Consider the following 9,176-nt stretch of genomic DNA (forward strand, 5'->3'; position numbering starts at 1 on the left):
ATCACTTCCTTCCCTCATTTAGTTAAAAACTTAAAAGTCCAACCATTGACCCGGTTATTTAAGCGTTCCTGAACAAATCCAAACACTTGTATCTTGGAGCCACCAAGATTCTCCGGCAATCCCAGATAGGATCCCATACCCCTAGATTCTGTATCCCCAAAATATCCTTCACTTCTTGTCGGCTAGATTCCTCAATCTTGTGTCCAAATTGAATCGAAGATTTTTGAAAATTTATTAGTTGCCCCGGGACAGCCTCATATTCCTTTAAAATCCTGAAAATGGTTTGACACTCGTCCTTATGTGCCTTACAAAAGAAAAGACTGTCATCTGCAAAAAGCATATGAGATATCGATGGGCAGGCTCTGGCTACCTTCACCCGTTAATTGTTTCTCTCTTTCAGCCTTATTGATGTTTGCAATTAAAGCCTCAGTGCACAGAATGAATAAATAAGGAGATAAAGGATCTCCTTGCCTTAAACCTCGATGTGGAATTATAAGACCACGTGGTTGACCATTAAGCAAAAACCGATATTGAACCGATGATATACACTCCATCATTAGTTTAATCCAGTGAGGATCGAAACCCATTTTCTGAAGGAGCGCCTGAATAAAATCTCATTCCACCCTGTCATACGTCTTACTCATATCCGTCTTGATTGCCATATACTTTCCTTGACATGCTTTATTTGTTCTCAATCCATGGAACATCTCCTGAGCAATAAGGATATTATCCGATATCAACTTTTCTGGCACAAACACCGATTGCGTTTCAGAAATGAGTACGGGAAGACAAATTTTCAATCTCTGACACAAAGCCTTTGAGATAATCTTGTATCCTACATTACACAAACTTATTTGTCGTAGCTCTGTCATCCTTGTGGGCCTCTCCGTTTTTGGAATCATATATATGTTAGTAATGTTTAACCTTGAGTCTATTTCTCCAGAGACCAGAAAATTATTTACCATCTCAACTACATCGTTTTTAATAATGTGCCAAGAGTGCTAAAAGAAAAGAGTTGTCATTCCATCCAGTCCTGGAGCCTTCTCCGGATGCATCATAAACATAGCCTGGAGAACCTCATCTTCCGTCGCAATCTTTAGCAGCCTTTGATTCATCTGAAAATTGATTGATGGTGTAACCTCAGCCAGGAAACTATCGAACTGTGATGGTGATGTTGTACTAAATAATTCTTCGAAATAGTCCACTGCCACTTTTTCGACTCATGTTTCCTCTGTAATCCAATTTCCAGCTTCATCATGTAGTCCCACAATCTTATTACGAACCCGTCGTTGTTTTGTTAATGCATGATAAAATTTTGTGTTGAAGTCCCTTGATGAGTACCACATATTCCGACTTTTCTGATGCCAGTATTCTTCTTCATCCTTGTAGGCATCCTGCAATTTCCTGGATACCTCTAAAATTTCCTCCTGAGACCTGTTATCATCTATTTGTACCTCTTCAAGAGCTTTTTGAAGATCATTAATTTTATCCTTTCCATATGGGGGATTGTCTTTACGTCACTTAGCAATTTCATGGCGACAACTGCTAATTTTTGTAACAATATCCACTGTTTGACCCTCATTACAATCCGACCAGCCCATAGCAATTGATTCCATAAGACCTTCTTGTCCGATCCATCGTTTATCAAACCGAAATTGCCCTCTTCTCCTGGGAACTTTGTCCTCGAGATAGGCCACCACTGGCCGGTGATCAGACCCAACCAGCCGTAGATATTTTGTATAAGAGCATGGGTAAAGTGTGTGCCACTCTTCGTTTGCTAGAGCTCGATCTAGACGACATCTAACCGTCGTAGCCCTTTTCCCTTTTCCTTCTTCCTTGCTATGACAGTTTGTTACCTCGTGCCGGAAACTCTTATAGTCCACTATTTCTAATCATGTTATTAAAAGGGATAAATGAATCTGCGCTGCGCAGCGAACCTCCCTCTTTTTCATGATTGCCCGTAATCTCATTTAGATCTCCAATGATAAACCATGGCTCAGATCGTGAGAGCTCATACCTAGTCAATCGTTCCCAAACTTGTTCCCTCAGTTTTGGAACTGGATCTCCGTAAACAAAGGTTAGGAAAACCCTTTTCCCAAGAGCCACAGCCTCCACATCTATCATACGATTGCTTGAATATAAAATCTGAACCTGATACTCGTTGTTATAATAAAGAGCTAAACCCCCACTCCTTCCAATTGGGTCCACTGTAACCACATTATCATAGCCGAAATGTGTTTGAAATCCTTGAACAAACCCAAAATCTTGTTTTGTTTCAGATAAAAATAAAAAATCTTGTTTATGTTTATGTCATATTTCCCGAAAATAACTAATAGTCCAATAGCTTTTCATTCCCCTGCAATTCCAGCTTAGAACTCTCGTATTAAAAAACCTTGATTGTGCTCATAAGAGCTAAAAACGCGGGTGTAATGATACCCTGTACTTCCAACACCGTCAAATCCCAAAGTTTTGGATACTGTTATGTCTCCTTCTCCTACATGAAGGCACGTACCAAACATTAATAATGTTTGAGAATATGAAACACATAAAGTCACTTGTTCTCCCGCATATTCACTTAAAGTCCTGTGACCACTCCACCTTAAATCCCCTTCCACTGTGTGACCCTGATGTCCCATAATTCTTAATAAAACCATAAAATTTAAGAAATTCTTTAAAACCTCGTCCACCCAGCTACTCATTGGCCACATTGTTTTCCTAGTACCATCTCTTGACCATAGCACACAAACTATACCCACATGCTTACTCGCACGTATGAAAGAATATAAATAAGTATATAGAACCGGTGGGAGTAAATATATGACGCTTCCTCTAACGCAACACCGCCGTAGTTCCAAATTCCACCACGGTAAAGACAAAGACCAACACTATAAAGGGAAGGAGGTAAAGATATCATAAGAAGATAGTGTTATGTTCGAAAATGCTATCTTTTACATAGCTCATAATTTAAAATAGCGTTTTTTTTTATCTCAGTGCTATAAAAAATCACATATATAAATTAAAATGCTATTTTTACCTAGGCGAAAAAATCACGCAAACAATTTTTAATGTTTGGCGCCTCTGAATATATAATTAAAACGCTATCATTTTGTGAAGCGGGCTAAAAAATTTAAAGTCCCGCTTGACTTATAGAAAAAGTAAAAAAGTGTTTAAAAACAAAAATTCTTTTGTTCTTCTTTCTCTTCTATTCTTAAACGGGGCAAGATGAAGGGAAGGCAAAGGGTTTTTCGCCTCCGTCGATGCCTCCACGTCTCCGTCATCGCATCTCCTCGTCTCCGTCACACCTCTGCTCTCTCTCTCGTCTTCGGTGGCAAGGCGGAGCTGCGTCGGAGGCAGCGGCAGCGAAGCTTATAAAACGCAGGAAGCTTGCGAGTTTCTCCCTTGCCATAGATTTTCATATGTAAAGTCTGAAGCTTTTAGCTTGTTTTTGCTTAAAGCGTATAAATTTCTTCTCTCTGTTCTTTGTTAAGGTATTGATGAAGAGAATGTTGAGAGCAGGGATGGAGATGGCTATGATTGATGCAGCTTCTAAGAGCGTTGGAGTGCCTTTGTGGAAATTATTTTTTGTCTTGAAGAGAGACCTATCTGCTTAGGTCTGTCTTTAGCTTTTGTTTCTTTCCGCATTTAGTAAGTTGAGAAGTTATATAATTTCTCTTGAATTTGTTGAGGCTGGTGATTGAAATCAACTTCTGTATGTTGTTGTTGCAGAAACTAAACTATGGCACTAAATGCTCATATCAAAAAAGCAATGACAGCTATGAAGGCTCTTGGAATAGAGGAGGCGCAGATAAAGCCTGTCTTGAAAAACCTTCTCAACCTTTACGATAAGAAGTGGGACTAAATAGCCTAGGACAACTACAGGGCTCTCGCTGATGCTATCTTCGAGAGCCAAGAGACTCAGGTATCTTTCTTCTCACATTTTATTCACTGACTGTTTATCTCTCTAGTTATTTCATTTTCGTTTGACATTCTATATTGATATAACACATGAAAGGCCACTGAAGAGAAAAAAGGAAAGGAGAAGAAGGCCGACCAAGCTGAAGGCAGCGTATGTTATTTCCCCACAACCTACCTTTTATTATTTCAATGACTGTATTTTGGTTGGTTCTTTTAATTTTTACTATGCCCTTTGATTTAGCAGTGTTGCTTTGTTTTGGCTTTGCTAATTATGTCTGTGCAGTTGTTGTTATTTGCAACCAAAAACAACTCTGAAAAGGTTCTTCCAGAGTTTTAAGAAGCAGCAACATCATTTAAAGGAAAGGTAAGAACATGGGTAGTAACTCTGATTTATTTTTGATATGCTTTGTTTCACATCAAGAAAAGTAAATGAATATATGATCTTTGGAGGCAACGATGGGTAAGATTACTTCTGAGAAGCCTTTGTTTCTTTCAAGTTGCAACAGCTCATCTTTAATTTGTACATGTGGATGTGGATAATGAGGATTATGGGAAGCCAGTTGCTGACTACTTTGGTGTGTCTGGAGATGGTCCTAAAGTAAGTCCTTCTTTTCGTATAAGAACACCACTAGCTCCATCACCACCATTGGCTTATGTATTGTGATACATGCTTCTTGACCTTTGAGTTGTACAATATTGTAGGAGAAGGCTCCCCAAGGCTGATAAGCGCAAGGTTGAGTATGAGAAGACAAGAAACTCTGTTTTTCCCGAATCATTCACAAGCAGAGGAGGAAAAAAAAAGAAAAGCTCCGGTGTTAGCCTAAGATTGACGGTGGTAGCGGCAGTATAATGTTTGTGTTTAGGTTTCTGGTTTTTTTTGTCACTTAGGTTTCTGGTTTAGTTTTGGTTTGGGTTATTTTGTAAACAATTTCAATATATAAAATTTATAAAATATTTATATCTGTATTTTTATATTTTATATTTTTTTTTAATTTTTAATAATGTTATTACAACAATTATTATCCGCAATTATAAGCTATATAATTGCATAACTAATAAATGCTATCAAACTAATATTTTAAAATTGCATACAGAAAAACGCTATCTAAAGTGCCTAAGAAAAGATTGTGAGGGAAGATACAGCGTTCGCCATAACGCTGCACTATCTTGTAATAGCGTTTTCCTCATGCTATATATGAAACGTTTTCTTGTAGTGCAAGAAACTTCATAAAACCATGTAACACCCGTCATTACCGAGTATCTAGAAAGACACTGCATTTGGTTTAATGAGACCAATTGCAGCATGTGTTGTGAAGAGTACAGATAACAACGTGTTTCCAAAGAAACCATAAAGACCTGTTAACTTATGAGATCCTGCAACACATAACTTACCCCATTGATCACCAAACCATAAAAAATTCTTCCCCAAATAAACCCTTTCACAATAGAAGCAAACACCAAGTAAACCAGTTTTATTCCAACCAGCCTTAGAGATGTCAAATAGGTTTACCCATCCCGTTCCGTCCCGTACCGCGGCGGGTTGGTCGTCGAGCGGGTTACAGCACGCGGCGGGTTAGTCGTCGAGCGGGTTAGTCGTCGAGCGGGTTACAGCAGGCCTGTCCCGCGTGGGCTGCGGTCTTCAAAATGCCGACCCAAACCCGTACCGCAGAATATATAAGCCTTCGCGGGCCGTCCCGCGGAATGCCTCCTTATCAAACCGCCTACAACAGTTTCTTTCATGAATGTTCAAGTAGAAAAGTTGTGTAAGAGAGTTGAAGAGAGCTCATTAAGCTTCACTAAAGCATTATCAAAATCAATGTCACAAAGCTCCGTTTGTGCTTGCGTTCTTGAGTTAAAAGCCTTCTTTTGTTATCAGCATAAGCTTTTGTTGAGTTTGAATCTGATTGAGTTGTTGTCTTTGTAATAATTTGGCTCAAGTGTTGTATGTCTTCATCAAACCATCTCTCTTTTTAATTATTTGGATTGCAAAAAAAAAAAATCGTGAATCACTTTGCCAAATTATACAAGTTACGTGATATACAACTAACTTTTCTCCTAAACAACACCATTGTAACCAAATTTAATTTAAGAAAAACACCACTTCACAGTACTGAAAAAAAACCAATCAACTTAAACAAGAACTATCACATTGTAATAAAACAGTTCATAGTTGTGTAATAAAAAGAGAAAACCAAATCAAAACACCAGCAAAGCTCGAATCGTCATCGCTGGAGCTGGAGTCGTCATCGCCGGAGCTCGAATCATCATCACCGGAGCTCGAATCATGCATCATCGCCGGAACTCATTATGTTTTCTAGGAGAAAAGTCACAAGAGTCACTTTCTTCTCACTCTTTTTCTCGTTTTTTAGGTAAAATAAGAAATGAAAAAAAAAATGCGGGTCCAAATAATCCTGCATGACCCGTTTCGGCCCATCCCGCAAAAGATCCAGTCCCGCAAAGACCCGTCCCGCGAGGCCCGCAAATTTACTGGCCTAGAAAACCTCGTCCCAATACCGTACCGCGACAGTCCTTTACGGGTCAGGCCCGCGGTCCAGATCCATCATTGCCATCTCTAACCAGCCTTAAGACAACAACTTGCAATGAAACAAAAGCCAACATATTGGCAGTAAAACCCCCAGGAGAAACATAAATAGATGCTCAAAGAGCTTATTAAACGATAAAAAAGAAAGACAAGATCTTTTGATTCCGTTTTAATGAGAACTGTACCATCAAGATCGAGTCATTGAAAGAAGACTGAAGAAAACTCTCCAATCCGGAATAAAACCAAAGATTTCTCCGATTCTATTTGCCTTGACCACCTAGACTTTCCAAATTTCCTGAAGTGTCTTCGGAGATCCAAAACATTTTTGATTGAAAAACCTTCCTTTTGCTTCCGTTCGCCAATTTCGGATCCGATTCCATCATAATAATGAAGATCTACTCTTCCTTTATCCCCTGAGACCATTTGCTCCCCAGGATCCCATCCTTGTTGAAACATCGTAACCCTAATTTTTCGCCATCGCCGTCGCCCAAAGAGAGAGAATTTTTATTAATCAAAAAGATTAAGTGGTTGTACTATGACTTCTTAATCACACAAGTAATAAAAGGGCAATATACTGATCGGAGAGGACGTCCACGTCGGACAATAAAATCTACCAATCAGGAGATCCCTTTTTGACACGTCATCTCGGCTGTGGGTTGTTGGGCTTTGATTTTTTTTTTTTTAAAAAGACAGAATGTTAATGTTGTTGGCCCAGTAAGCCCATCTCCGTTGTTTGGCTTCTTCTTCACGCCGTTCGCGATCTGAGAGGCGAGAGATTCGACGTTTCCCTTTCTCTTTTCTCCAGATCCCGTTTTGCTAGATCTAATCGTGAGACCCTTTGCTTTTCTTCTCTTCGTTTCCGTTTAACGATCTGATCCACGATCAATCAATACGTTCCCCATATCCTTTCTCCATTTAATCTGATTTATGGATTCTCTCATCCTTTCGCGTTCTGATTTCATTTATAAAACTTTTACTCCGAGTTTTATTTCGATCAAACTTGGATATCGCGATGAGTTCGAACGGAAAATTCACGTTGTCCGATGATCCAAATTCGAAGAAAAAAAGAGGCGTTGGGGCTGACTCCTTTCCCGGAACGAACAAGTCCATCGGCAAACACGGTGGCTCTTCCAGTCTCTCGATCGGCGATCCCCATTCAAAGAAATCCAAAGGCGATGTGTCAGTCTCCTCTCCCGGTCTGAACAAACCCATCAGCACGACGGGTGACTCTCCCGGCATCCCCACCGGCGTATCTAACTCGAAGAAACCTAATGGTAAGTGAACCCGTGTCTTTCGTTATCTTATTATAAAATCTGAGGCTTTGTGTTTTCTCAGACAATGAGTACGATCATATTTATTCTGCAGGTCCGATAGTTGAAAGGACGAAGACAGGTGTATCCTCCGGCGTTAGGGGCAAAGCCGCTGTCTCCTCTCACATGCAACACATTCCTCAAAGAATCCACCAACTTCAGGAAGGGATTTCAGTGCGCCCTATCACGGTATGTATAAGAAGTGTTTGGTGATGTTAGGAGTTTTCAAGGCTCCTTGTAGTATAAAAGATTGTCGAACAATTCCTAGGTGATTCTAAAGCAAAGGGAATGCAAGTTCATGGTTAAGCTAAGTGCAATCCGGTTTTAAAGATGGTATGAACTAAGAACTAATAAGCTAATGCAATAAAGTAATGATCTTTCTTTCTCAATATGAAGCAAGAGGACTCATGGGGCTAGACATCTGATCTTGGGTGATATAGATCCAATCTAGAGGTGGCAGGCTATCAATCAAACACTTTCCTTATGCCTAGACACTAAGCTAAACAAGCTCTATCTCTAGATGAATGTTCTTTTGGTAAAGCAACTCAAGCATCTAATCTCTTAGGTTGAATGTTACTAAAGCAAACATGGAGAACAAGTCTAATAGCAATCTTAACTCCTTTAGCAACTAATCTCTTAGGTAAAGCAAGCTAAAAGCATTGAAGAGTTGGTTAAGGCATTTCATCATACACCTTGTGGGCAGGAAATGCCTAGAGATCTATTTTATTATGATCAAGACTAAAATAGGATTGAGAACCCTTAACAAGCATGGAAACAAGGAGATCTAACACTAAACACCCTAGATCTTCTCTAATCACCCTTAATCACCCTAGCCCATGAATCCAAGATTAGTCTACTCACTAATAGACATGAATAACCCCAAAACCATGGATGATTTAGGGTTAAACATGATTAGAGAGCAAGATAATCAAGCAAAGATAAGAAATTATGATCAAAATTAGGTCTTTTACCCAAAAGTGGCTTTTGATTAGATAGATAACAAGATAAGTCCTAATTTTAGGTTAATAGAGTATTTATAGGACTCCTAAAAACCTAGTGGGCTTAAAAAGCAAGTCTGAGAAGCTCCAGCAAAACATGAAAAATCGACCAAATATAGATCTTGCGCGCGGGTTCGTGACCCCGCTCCAGTGGGTCGCTCCAGCTTCACAGCGAGTTCGCCACCTCATTCCGAGACATCGCTCTTGCTTCCTTCGCACTTCATGGATTTAGCGCGCGATGTACCCACCTCGCTCCGTCTTGGTCGCTCTAGTTCTCGAAAGTTGTCGACGGGATGTTGGGCCCATAGCGGGTACGCTACATCACTCCACAAGGTCGCTCCAGGTCACAGCGGCTACTTGACCCCGCTGCACTCGCCCGCTCCAGGTCACAGCGGGTACTTGACCCCGCTG

General features: G+C 40.0%; 1 long non-coding RNA gene across 3 annotated transcripts; it reads left to right on the plus strand.

Moving 5' to 3' along the window:
- Positions 1 to 3,735: 3,735 nt before the first annotated feature.
- Positions 3,736 to 4,822, plus strand: LOC106333769. 3 transcript variants are annotated; one of them, XR_001268454.1, is made up of 5 exons: positions 3,736 to 3,919; positions 4,013 to 4,066; positions 4,199 to 4,279; positions 4,413 to 4,513; positions 4,618 to 4,822. It is a non-coding gene; the product is annotated as an uncharacterized LOC106333769 (long non-coding RNA). The 3 variants fall into 3 exon arrangements; XR_001268453.1 differs by having other exon boundaries at positions 4,013 to 4,279; XR_001268455.1 differs by having other exon boundaries at positions 4,013 to 4,279; positions 4,422 to 4,513.
- The last annotated feature ends 4,354 nt before the right edge of the window (positions 4,823 to 9,176 follow it).

Source organism: Brassica oleracea, chromosome C3, assembly GCF_000695525.1.
Source record: "Brassica oleracea var. oleracea cultivar TO1000 chromosome C3, BOL, whole genome shotgun sequence".
Classification (NCBI taxonomy): domain Eukaryota; kingdom Viridiplantae; phylum Streptophyta; class Magnoliopsida; order Brassicales; family Brassicaceae; genus Brassica; species Brassica oleracea.